The sequence below is a fragment of the Arvicanthis niloticus genome, chromosome 3, assembly GCF_011762505.2.
Source record: "Arvicanthis niloticus isolate mArvNil1 chromosome 3, mArvNil1.pat.X, whole genome shotgun sequence".
Lineage (NCBI taxonomy): Eukaryota > Metazoa > Chordata > Mammalia > Rodentia > Muridae > Arvicanthis > Arvicanthis niloticus.
This window is the reverse complement of record NC_047660.1, coordinates 123,821,859-123,834,825: the sequence shown is the minus strand read 5'-3', so window position 1 is coordinate 123,834,825 and position 12,967 is coordinate 123,821,859. Positions and strand designations below refer to the sequence as shown.

Below are 12,967 nucleotides of genomic sequence, written 5' to 3'. Positions count from 1 at the left end.
GGTCTTGGATTACAATCTGGGGCTTTATCAGATGCATCTCTCACCTGGGAACCCTCCAGGTAGCAGCTGGATTGTGTTGGTGACAGATTGGTCTGGCTTTACCGGATTTCACTGGTTTTGGTGTTGTATTTTGACAAAATGTCTCCCGTGGGCTCACGTGTTTGACTTAGTCCCCGGCTGGTGGTGGCACCTGAGGAAGGTTGTGGAAGTGAGTCCCTGGGAGCAGCCTTCAGGTTTTACAACCTAACCATGCTTCCTGACGACCCCTTTATCTTTCCCACCCTGCCTTCTTTTCAGACAAGTTCTTACTCTGTAGCCCAGTTTAAATTGTTGCTCATCACATGGCTCACTCCAGCCCCCAAGTGTTGAGAAATGGAGGTGGTATGTGGTAGTGGATGGATTGTAGTCTTTGTATCTATTTGATGCTCTGCACGCCATAATCCTGGCTCAGCACCGCAAAAACACCAGGTACTATGAATTCTTAGAACATGGCTAGGAGCCAGGACGTGTGTGTGTGTGTGTGTGTGTGTGTGTGTGTGTGTGTGTGTGTGTGTGTAACCATTCCATTAGCTCTCTGGTTCCATTGTCTCTGGGCTAGCCTGGAACTTGCCAGTTCTAATCTTCCTGTCCCAATCTCCCGGGAGTGCTGACATTTCTAGAGCATTCACTAAAGCTGGCTTACCCATCCGGGTTACAAGGTGTAGGGTTTCTGCCTGCAAGGAGGTGGGGTTGGGGTGGGGAAATGAGGAAGTGTCCTCAAGAACTGGCGGGAGCTCCTAAGGCGGGCAGAGAGCGAAGCAGCCTATGGCCTCTAGAGCTGGTCCTAGGGCTGGCACCAGGATGCCACCTAATGATTAACTCAACGCCTCTAAACATTATGAGTCATTTCTGTTCCCTGTTCCCTAGTTTTCTCAGTTGTCTTTCACTCTGTCCTCGGATGTTTTAAAGTCCCGCTTCTCGGAATCGGTAGCAAACCTCGGCGGGCCGGCGTGGGAACAGGAAGTGAGCGCAGTCCCGAGGAAGGACAGCGGGCCCGAGCTGGAGGCTCTGAAAGCTAAAGCCAGCGGCGGTCTGCGGCAGGCGGCTCCCCGGAGTCGCCCGAGCGGGCAGCTGTGACCTGTTTCACGGACTTGGTGACAGGTGAGTGCTGCAGAGCGGTCCTGTTCCTCTCCCACCAGCGGGGCCGCGATCCCACCGGTGGCGATCTCGCGTGGCGCTCCCCGAAACGCAGCCATCGGGGTGCCGTCGTCGCCTCTCCAGAAAACTTTATTCGACTTCTTAGGCTTACTTTCTTTGTAGTTCAGCTCAGGACCTGGAACTGAGTTAATCATCCGGCGACGTCACGGTGCTGAGTCCTCTAGTTTGAGCTACGTTTCCTCCAGTGATTTACGTGCTCCTCCCAACTTTTAAGAGCCGTCCTCCAACCCTAATCCCAAATCCTCTCTCCCCTTTCCCCCTCCAATACTTCCCCTCTCTTTCCCCCTCCCTTTCCCCCTCTCTCTTCTTTGCCTTCTCCTCTCCCTCCCTGTCCTGCTCTCCCTCTCCCCCTCCTCCCTGTCCTTCTTCACTCCAAGATCTCCTGCAGCTCAGGCTTGAGCTTCTTGAACTTCTGATCTTCCCGTTTGCACCTCTTGAGTGCTGGCAGTACAAGGGGTGGGGGTGGCAGGGCACCAGCTCTGCGCTTAAAACAGCAGCAGCAGCAGCAGCAATACACATACACACACACACACACACACACACACACACACACACACACACACACACACACAGAGAGAGAGAGAGAGAGAGAGAGAGAGAGAGAGAGAGAGAGAGAGAGAGAGAGAGAGAACGAGCGCTACAAGTGACCTGAGGCCAGTAATTCCTCTATGTGCCAGTAAGGAATTCTCTATCTACAATCATATTTCTATTTCTTACTATTTTTTTTTAAAGGGAGTCCTCTAAGTGCCTTCTGCTTGGCTAGGTCTTGGTTTCATTCTTTAAAAAATTATTTATTTCTATTTTAATTTTATGTTTATGAGTGTTTCGCTTGCATATATGTATGTGCACCTGGTGTGTGTGGGGGCACAGATCTCTTGAACTGAAGTTACAGACAGTTTCAGCCACCACACGGGTGCTGGAAACTGAACCCAGCTGGTCTCAAGAGCATTGAGTGCTCCTAAAGTCCCTGAGCCATCTCACCAACAAATCTTTTTTAAATAAATATGGCAGTGATTGAATTAGCGTTAGGATGACTAGCGTTCCTGTTTCTTACAAATCCCACTTAAGAAGACCCAAGAACTCATATGTGGACACAGAGGAGTTGCTGGTCATGGCTGTGTGTCTTCCCCAGGAGGGAGAAAGGTGACCCCATAGCACCAGGTCATTTAGCTGTTATTTGATTTTGCCCAGTAATTTCTGTTTGTGGGTAAGTTCACTCCAGGAACTAATATGGATGGTTTCTCAAGCAGCCTGTATAGCGTGACCACCTTACCTTATCAGGTTTCTCTCTCTCTCTCTCTCTCTCTCTCTCTCTCTCTCTCTCTCTCGTTTAAATTTTCCAACTTAAAAGTTTCTAATACGAAAGTGGGCATCTTCTTGCTTTATTTAACATTCCTCGGATTTACTGATCCATTTAATGTGCTATCTTATGCTCTAGTGGGCTTAGTGCCCACCAGAGAACTCCACGTTCATAACCATTGCTTCTTTACAGAGTTCCTTTTCATTGACGATTTTCAGGCTGTTGTTATATGGTTCAGGTATTACCATGAAAGCTCTAGTTGCTGCCCTTAGGAAGTTCGTGATCTCAGACAGGAAATTCTCAGAAAACAGCGAGCCAGAACTGGGGTAGAGGTTATAGAGGATGCTAAGGAAACCATAGTCACTCCTGGAACGGATGGGGCCTCACACAGGATTTGATTCTACAGCTGCAAGGTTGACCAGGTTCCTGGGCAGAATTAAATGTCAGCTAAAGTTCCTGGTATCGTGGTGTCAACTTTGCCCACACTTCTAGGGTGAACATGTACTTTCAGGTGCCTCATTCAATTCCCTCAGCTGTGAAGTTGGGGCCCTTTACTCTGAAAACTTACATTCTATTTTAGGTAGCAGAAAATAGTTTCAAAGTTCTTTTCTTTTTTTTTTTTTTTCTCTTTAACACCAGAATATATTTTAACCAATTCCCAACAAGGAGCTTTTGTGTTTGTGCACAGATTTGGTGAAATTGCTGTAGGAAATCCTTTGATTTTAGGTGGTTTGTTTGTTTGTTTGGTGTTTTGTTTTTGTTTTTAGTAGCTGTAAGTGGAAACTATTGAATTAGGAGCAAGGAGAGCATCCTGTGTAACAGTGAAAGTTAGCTATGGAAGTCAGCAGACCCTCAAAGCCCAAGACTCCAAGCCCATCAGAGGTGAAGCACACCTGGGGCCTCTTTTTGCTAGTTAATAAAATTTTAGAAATTCATCCCCCCTCCTTTTTTTTAAGATTCTAAAAGCAAATAGAATGAAGTTTTTCAGGTATATCTATATGATTTTTCTAAATTCCATAGATATCAGTTGTAATGTCTCCCTTTTTGCCTCTAACTTTATTAATGTGGCTTTTCTCTCTTTTGGTTAGTTTAGTTAGTTAGTTTGGTTTTGTTGTTGTTTTTAATCCTAGTATTAACTTTCTTAGTATCAACTCTGTTATTTTAATTCTTTGTGAATCTTTTTGTTTTGCTTTTGTTTCACTAATTTCTGCCCCATCTTAATTATTTTTCCTATATGTCTTAGTTATTGTTCTGTTGCTATGAGAAGACACCATGACCACGGCAACTTTTAAAAGAAAGCATTTAGTTGAGAGCTTGCTTACAGTTTCAGAGTCAATCCATTATCATTGTGGCGGGGAGCATGGGGGCAGGCAGGCAGGCAGGCAGGCAGGCAGGCATGGTGCTGAAACAGGAGCTGAGCTCACCTGATCTACAAATTACAGGCCAATAGAGACTGGGAAACTGGGCCTGACATGGGCTTTTGAAACGTCAAAGCCCACCCCCAGTGATACTTCTTCTCCAGCAAGACCACACCTCCTAATCCTTCTCAAAAGCGTTCCAGTAAGGGCTGTTCTCATTCAGACCACCACATTATCTGTTGCTTTTGGGTTTATCCTGTTTTCATTTTTCCAAGGTCTTAAGGTGTTTCATTGAGTTACTAATTTGAAACCTCTCTGACTTTTATTCCATTTGTTTATTGTGTATTCGTGTGTGTATGTGTGTATTTGTGCATGCCACAGTGCTCTTCTTCCACCCTGTGGGTTCCAGACTTAGTTATCTGCTGAGCCACCTTACCAGTCCCTCTCAAAGTTTGTGTGTGTGTAGCAGTTTTTTAAAATGATTATTTTGTAATCATTTAAAATTATGTGTATACAGTTATGCATATGCATATGAGTGCTATGCCCAAGAGGCCAGAAGAGAGTGTTGGGTCCCTTGGAGTTGAAGTTACAGTTGATTGCGAGCTGCCTGATGTAGGTGCTGGGAATTGAACTCAGGTCCTCTGCAAGCACAGCAAGTGCTCTTACCTACTGAGCCATCTCTCTAGTCCAGCCCCTCTCTTAATGTAGGTACTTGTAGCTATAAATTTGCCCCTTAGGACAGCTTTCATTGTATCCCACAGGTTTTGGTGTGTTGTGTTTTCATTTTCGCCTAGGGATTTTTTTATTTCCTTCTTGACTTCTTCAGTGAACTGGTCATCATTCACTAGTGTATTGTTTAATTAGTGTTAAAGTGTGTTAATGAATATATGTATATTATATATATATATATATAGTTTTGTTTTTTCGAGACAGGGTTTCTCTGTGTAGCTCTGGCTGTCCTGAACTCACTCTGTAGACCAGGCTGGCTTCACCTCAGAAATCCACCTGCCTCTGCCTCCCAAGTGCTGGGATTAAAGGCGTGCACCACCACTGCCCTGCGAGTTTGTATATTTTTAAAAATTTCTTTTGCTGTTAATTTCTAGCTTTTCTTCATGGTTGTCAGACAGAACAGGAGATGTGATTTCCATTCTCCTATATTTGCTAAGGCTTGCTTTGTGTCCTCTTACATTGGTTGTCTGAGAGGTCTGAGACCTACTAGAAGACCGCGTACTTGGCAGGGTTTGATGGAAACGTTCTGTAGATTGCTGTTGACTCTTATTTAATCTGGGATCTCATTTAACTCAGATGATTTTCTACTTACAGGTGAGAATGAAGTGTTGAAGTTCCCCACTTACTGTGCTGGGTCAGTCCGTGACTGTACCCTGAGCAGAATTTGTTCTATGTATACATTCGTGTTTTCAAGTACAGTGTCCTCTTGATGGGTTTCCTTAATCCACATGAAATAAGCTTCTGTACCTTCTGACTAGTTTTGGGTTGAAGTCTCTCTTGTCAAGCATTTGAACAACGATGCTTGCCTGTTCCTTAGATGCATTCCTTATGTCCGTTGGGTACCCTTTTCTGCCCCTTCAGTGTTCCTTTATCTTTTATGTCAAAGGTTTTTTCCTTGACGACAATAAGTGGGTCCTGTTTTCTTGTTTTTTTTTTTTTTAACCCAATCTGCAGTTTGTGATTTTTTTATTGTAATCCTGACACCACTAGTACCCAGAATTACTCTTGAAAGGCATTGCTCAAGAAATAAGTCCAACACTTGCCAAATGAGACCTCATGAAACTAAAAAGCTCTTTGTATGTTGAAGGAACTACTAATGGGCAAAGAGACAACATTCGGAATGGGAGAGACATCTTTGCAAACTATACATCTGACAAAATATTAGTCTAGAATATGCAAAAGCTAAAAAAGTAAACAGTAAGAAATCAAACAACCCAGTTAATGAACGAGCAAATGAAATGAACAAGTGGCTCACAAAAATTGAAATAAAGGTCCAGGAGGTTGACTGAGGGGCGAAGGTGCTTGTCACCAAGCCAGACAACCTGAGTTCTACCCCCAGAACATACACGAGGGACGAGGATGCACTCCCACAAGTTGTCTCTGACTTCCACAAATGGCAAGAAAGCCTCTCACTCACAGTTAAGTAAATAAACAAAAAGTAACTAATTAAATAAATGGTAAGAAAATGCAAATAGCTAAAAACAATGAAAAAAACGCTCCACTCCACTAGTCATCAGAGAATGTGAGTTAAAGCACTTTGAGACTGCATCTTATCCCCGTGAGAATAGCAGTCATTAAGATAACAAATAACAACACATGCTGGCCCTTATACACTGCTGATGGGAATGTAAGCTCGGCCAGCCTCTGGAAAGTCAAAACAGAGATTGTTAAAAAAAAAAAAAAAAAAAAAAAAAAAAAAAAAAAAAAAAAAAAAAAAAATTAACAATAGCTCTTCCATGGACCCAGCTGTATTTTTGCAAAGGACTCTAAGTCAGCATATCATGGAGACATTTGCACTTCCATACTTATTCACAATAGTTAAGTTATGGAACCTACCCATTCATTAAAAACAGAGGAATGGATGAGGAGAGTGTAGCATTTACACACACACACTCTCTCTCTCTCTCTCTCTCTTTCTCTCTCTCACACACTCTCTCTCTCACACACACACTCATGCACACTCACACACTGTCACATAAATTTCAGCCATAAAGAACAGTGACAGCCCAGCAGTTGTGGCGCACACCTTTAATCCCAGCACTTGGAAGGCAGAGGCAGGAGGATCCTGGAGTTTGAATCTGGTCTGGTCTACAAAGCGAGTTCCAGGACAGCCAGGGTCAAGCAAAACCAAAACCAAACCAAAACACAAAACAAAACGAGAAATGTTTGCCGGAAAGTAGACAAAAACCGAGATAATCATCTTAAGTGAACTGAATTGGTATCTCAGAAGGACAGATGTCACGTGCTTTTATGATTTGTGGTTCCTAGATTTTATAAAGTCACGTAAATTCATCTGTATGACCTGAAAGCGGAAGCGAAACTTTCTGGGAGACCAAAGGACTAACAGGAAATGGGGGATGGGCAAAAGGGGAGAATATGGCCAACATAGTGTATACATGTATAGAACTTTGCACGGCCTTAGCCAGTGCCATTCTGATTACCCAGGCCAGCCCTCTTGCTGCCGCCTCCTCCTCTATGTCCTGTCTCAGGAAAGCAGGAAGTGTAAAAGGCTCTGCTCCCCAGCCCTCTGTTGCCCTCTCTGCCAGCCACAGACCCCAGAGAAGGGGATTGGGAGCAAGGTGCCTCGCGAGGATCTCAGGATTTGTTTCTGATAAGGTCAGCTGGGCTCTTAAGCGGGGACAATCTTGATTCTAGAGCTTTCTAGGTTTCGGAGTGTGAGATCTGGAGTCCACAAGGCCATAGAGGGATTCAGGGTTTGAATACTGAAAGGGAAGTCGGGATCTTTCTCTGTGTGAGCAGCTGCCCTCTTCCCTCTTCGAGTCGTCTTCCCCTCTCCCCACCTTAGATCGTGTGCTTCTGGGTGTTCCTGGAATGTTTTAAGTACAGCCAAGTATTGTCCCCCTCCTTGCACGGAATCTCAATTGACTGGGCTCTGCTCTCTCCTCACCGTCTCACCTTTCTCACCTACCGCCAGACTTCAAGTCTGATAATCTCACACGCACACCCCCAACACTGGTACTCCCAAACACAGACACCATGTAGCGATTTTATCTATTTATTTATTTTTAATCCTCAGTTCGGGGAATTAAATACAGGGCCTTAAACACGCTAGGCAGGCACTCTGTCACCAAGCTACCTCCTCAGCCTATCATTTCTAATTTTGAGAAATTAAAAAGAAACAAGACAGTCCAGAGAATGAAATAATAGGAAGGACAGTTTAAAGGCCCAGAAATCCGTCCCAGAGGCAAGTTACATTCAGTTAGAAAATGATGGGGCTGGTTGTTTATTTTATTGACGTTTGACTGTTTACTGGGGTGGATCGAATACCTGCCGTCTGGGGCTTGTTGATCCTGCTCCTGTGTGGAGTTCTTTGGGGTTTAAGGAGCCCAGTTATGGGAACAGCCTTGCCTAGAGGCAGAGGCAGCACCAAAGGTTAGGATTTGGCTTTGATGGAACCTTTCAGATTCTCTCAGGCTTTGGAAGACGTGTTGACTTTTATCCCTGAAAGTTCTACCAAGTTTCATTTTGTGTCTCCACCCCGTCTTGGAAGTTGTTATCTAAATCTCAGGAGGTGCAGGATGTACCTTTTTATTTATCGAATACTGATTAGAAGCAGTCACCTGGCACATGAGGCTGTGGTGGAGCTCAGATCTGAAAGTGAGCCTGAGGTAGACTGGCACTTCCTCAACATGGGGTGGTCACATACTCCATTTTATTGTGCAGGTTTTTTTTCCTTTAAAATTTTTTTCTTTAACTTTTAATATCTTTGGCTGTTGTGCTCATTTGCAAATATGACTATTTGTATCTCTCTGTTGAATTTCCTCATTGTCTTCCAGTAGAATAAAATAGTATATCTTTTTATGTATTCGTGTGCTTTTTGTGGGTATGCTCACACATTGATCTGTGTGTGTTCTTCAGGTGCTAGCTATCTTGGGTCTTTTGCTGGCCTGAAACTCGCCAGGTAGCCTAGGCAGGCTGGCTGGTGTTAAGAAAATTCCATATTTTTAGCGTGTGTGCCGTTGGAGCTCCTGAGAGACTCGTGAATCTGAGCCTATCTCTGGCTGACTGGTTGATCTAAGTCGTGACTAAGTGCAATAGGAAAATGAACACTGTAGTAACCATTTCTTCAGAGGCTTCTAGCAAAATGAAATAAGAAAATGATTTATGTTGCTATGGCTGCTTCTGACCACTTCTAAGTCATAATAAAACATTGATATTAAGTTACACATATATAAAGTATTAAATATGCTTCTGTATACTATAAAGTGGAAATATATTGAGAATATTTGACAGCAATAATAAAATATATACATCATACAATAAACCTCTCAAATACTTCTCAAATTTACTTATACATATCTATTTATGTACAGAGACGTGAATACATTTTAGTATACAATGCCAAATATGACCAGAGAATTACTTTAGAATGATAAGATTTAAATGATTTTATTTTATTTTCATACTTTTCTACACTTTCTCTGCTAGGTGTTTTCAGCAACAAAAACAACAGCAAGCATTATTTCAAAAGTATTAACAGTGTTGATTTCCCACAAGTTCAAGTCACCAGTTTTAGGTCCCATAAAATGAGAACACAGTGTGGTCCCTATTCTTATAGAGCAAGTGGCCTGGCCATGGTTTTTATGGTCTCATAAATTCCATTAAACCAATTGCTTTGGGGGAGGGGGGGCGTCGAGAATAGAGAAATGTGTGGCCCAAACAAAACAAGCAAGATGGAATTTCTGGCACCACAGAGAGGCCTGGGAAGCTAAGAGACCTTACCAGCTCCTTCAGAAGCAGTCACCTCATAAAAGCGTGGGATGACTGAGCAGGGATGGGCACAGGGGCCAGTCACATCATGTCCAGACTCACTGTCATACTGGCCTCTGGCCTCAGATCTTAACGGGGAGGGGGGAGGTTGTTCTGTTTTTCTATCAGGAAATACTGTTAAAAGGGTGTGAATGGGGGGAAGAGACTTGTAAGGAGGAGGGAGGGTCTGGGGTGGGAGGAAGATAAGAGGTGCTGGGGTCGCCAAGGGTTATAGACATATGTGAAATAAATGGTGACACAGCCTGGCCAATTAAAACAATTAAAAGTTTTAAATAAAAGAAATGCTGTTGAATATGTGATGTCTGAAAAGGCTGATTAACTAAATTCCTTGATCTTATAATATTACAAGAAAGTATTCTAAAAAAATAGGATTTAGAGATTTGCACTTTAAAATCATCCTGAATTTAATAATGACTGGTTATGCGAATTATGTACTTACGGTAGATGCCTTATGGATACTAAAATCTGTGCTATAGAGAAAAAAGACATCAGAATGTATTTTCAGTATTATTAATGAGAAAATAAGCATGATTAAAATATTTGGTAGATAAAGCAGTAAAATATTACTAGATGTTTATCTTTGGTTGGTGGAATTACAGGTAATTTTAATTTTTAATTTTAATTTTTCTAAAATGAATAACTATTTTCATCAGAAAAAAATGGAGGAAAGAAGGAAGTCTTGTTTCTTTTTCTTGTGGATTTTTTTCCCTATTAAATGAGATTTTAACAGATTAAACTGCTTTAAAATCTTAAGGATGTTTGGCCTAATGTTGATCAACACACGGGCCCTCAGTTAAGGGTCTCTAAATGGAAACTTAGTTAGAACGGGGACTGTGTTGTAACTACAAGCTGTCAAAGGGCTCCACCATAACAGAAAGCCAGGCTCGATGTCATTCCCACCTCTGTCCTTGGCCCACGGTTGCAGTCTCCTTAGGCAGTACAGAGGCAGTTTTACGTGAGGGTCAGGCTCTCGGTGAACCCACATGTGAGTACACCTACGAATTCATTCTGTGGCTCACACAGAAGACACCAGATTTCCCCATTGCTTTCAATAGCTGACTTCTGCCGGCATGAATGGTGGCTCAATGTAACCAGCACTAATGGACAGCTGTTTCTGCTCCGTTGCTGCAAATAAGGCCGCCATGTATTTATTATACCTATATTTGGTTTTGAGGTCACTTACATTTAGGTATTAAAGACTCTGGAAATTAATTTGTGGTAATCAGAGTGTATTCTATGGTTTAATGGTGAAATTACCTACCTACCTATTTTTAATTTCCACCTTTGATTGGTGAAAATTGGCCTCTCGTTATAATTGTGGTTTAATTTTTTGTAAATGAAATTGAGCATTTTTCCCCCAAAAGAGTGAAAAATTGTCGGTCTTAAATTAGTCATTGTATTTATGTGTGAACTGCCTGCTCTGGTCCATGCCTGTTCACACATGGGGTCTGATCTTTCTCATTCTTTTTGGCTCTGGATCTCGTTCTGTAACTTAGTCTGGACTGTAATTTGAGGCCATTTATAGGCACGTACAACCACGCTCAGGGTTCTATTCTGTTTCTCTTTAAACTGTCTTAATGGGAAACAAGAAAATTAGCCCCCCCCCTCCATTTAAAAATCATAATATTGGTGTTTTCCTCCATTACAAGAATGTAGGTGTGGGCCTGGGGTCTGAGGTCTCAGAAACTTCTGCTGAGATCCCCAGGTTCTTGTGTCTGAGAACAAAGAACTAGACTATTGGATTGTGATTGTGATTTTTTTTTTAAAAATCTATTAAAGAAGAGAAAGAAAGGCATGGCTGTCAGGGAAAGCAGGCTGCAATGCTGGGACGGGTCCAGGGGAGGGACCGTGTTATGACTCTTTATTTGTCCCTCCGAGCAACAGCACCTGCCCCTGAGGTTTCTGAGGCCAGCCAAAGTTACAGAGCGAGATGTGGAGTCAAAAAGGCAAGAAAGATTCGGTGTCTGAACAGGTACGGATCGGAGCAGGCAGGTCACGGATACATACAGAGACTCATTTAAGACCAACAGTTCTGCTCAATTTCACTTACAAACGGTAAACCACAATTTATGAGAGGCTAATTTTCAATAATCGAATTGGCAGAAACCACAAACCTACAGCGTGCTGACTGGCGATTGACCTCTTGCATATGTCAGTCTCGATGCCTCTTCCCTATTCGGCCATATTTGGATTACTTTTTGTAAAATATTTTACTTATTTACATTTGTTTGTTTGTTTGTTTTTGTGGGGTGGTGACGTGGTTCACATAGGAGCAAGCCTGCCTATCTGAGTCTGATCCCTGGAAGTGCATCAAGGTGCAGGGAGAGAACCAATGACACAGAGTCGTCCTCTTACCCGGACACGGGCATCACCCACCGTGTGCAAGCGCACACAGTGCTATTTAAAGGTTCAACTCTGTCCATTTGCATTTTATTTTGATGTAAGGATTTCATTTAGGATTCCTCCCTCTTTCTCTCTCCTTCTTTCTCTTTCTTTATGTTTCAGTAACTGTTCTAACATAGTGTGTTTAAAAGCCCTGTCAGGGGGGCTGTCCTCTGGCCATTCCACCTGTCCTTGTAGTCACTTTTGTGATTACTTCATGGATTTGAGAAGGACGTGTGTTCTCTCCTGCAAGAGATTCACATTTAGAATATGTCCCCTGCTCTGTCTGTTCACTCTTTCTCTGAGAGATGTGTGAGCTGCAGATCTTTGGGGGAAGGCAACTTTTCAGTTCTCTTAAGAACTTCGTTCTAATACTGTTTTCTTAAGAGCACTTGTGCTGATGCCCAGTCTGAGAGGCACTTCCGGCCCTGCTGTGGACCTCCCTCCCAGAAGTCTACTTCCTGTCTTTACACCATATAGCCTTTAACACGGGAACACACCCAAGGCAGCATTTCTTTTCATTCTCATATTTTCTCTTCCTCGCCAAGTCTAACAATTTATTTAAGAAAGGAATGAGGGGGGACCAGAACAGCAGGTGAAGGTGCTCCTGTACAAAGCTGGCAACCTGGCTCAGTCCCCAAAAGTGGAAGGCAGGAACACTTCCCAGAGGTCCTGGCATACTTGCTGTGGCACACACATGCCTACACCCACCACACACACACACACACACACACACACACACACACACACACAATGCATTCAGTAAAAGGAAAATAATGGGGGACTTGTAGAAGATGTTTGTGTGTGGTGTCATTCCAACAGTTAATGTGCGGATGTACTGGGCGTGGCATACATCTTTATTTCCAGTTCTTGAGAGGCCATGGCAGGAAGACAGGACTGGTGCACACTGAATTCTAGAGCTACATAATGGAACCCCTCTCCTTTCCTTTCCTCTCCTCTCTTCTCCTTTCCTTTCTTTTCTTTCTTGTCATACTGTGTCCTTCCTGTCTGGGGTACCCAGGCATCTGGGAGGGAACAGGACAAAGTCCAAACCAGGGAGCCCACAATGATCCCTGGTCTTCTCTGGTGTGCGGTCAGAGGGAGTCAGGAACCCAGTCTGTAGTCTTCTCTTCCCCTCAGGGCATCTTAGTGAGAGAGGGGAGGTGGAGCCCTGGATGAGCAGAATCCAGTCTGATTAGAAGTGAAGACC

At 43.2% G+C, this 12,967-nt stretch overlaps 1 protein-coding gene across 3 annotated transcripts in view; it reads left to right on the top strand.

The window, feature by feature from the left end:
* The first annotated feature begins 993 nt into the window (after positions 1-993).
* Positions 994-12,967, top strand: part of Casp8 (caspase 8) — a 40,779-nt gene continuing 28,805 nt past the window's right edge. For 2 of the 3 annotated variants that reach the window (XM_034497148.2, XM_076931859.1), the window contains exon 1: positions 994-1,140. The gene's annotated coding sequence lies outside the window, so the exon portion shown is untranslated. Of the gene's footprint in view, positions 1,141-6,964; positions 7,201-12,967 lie in introns of those variants that run through there. The other variant, XM_076931860.1, reaches the window with a different exon arrangement.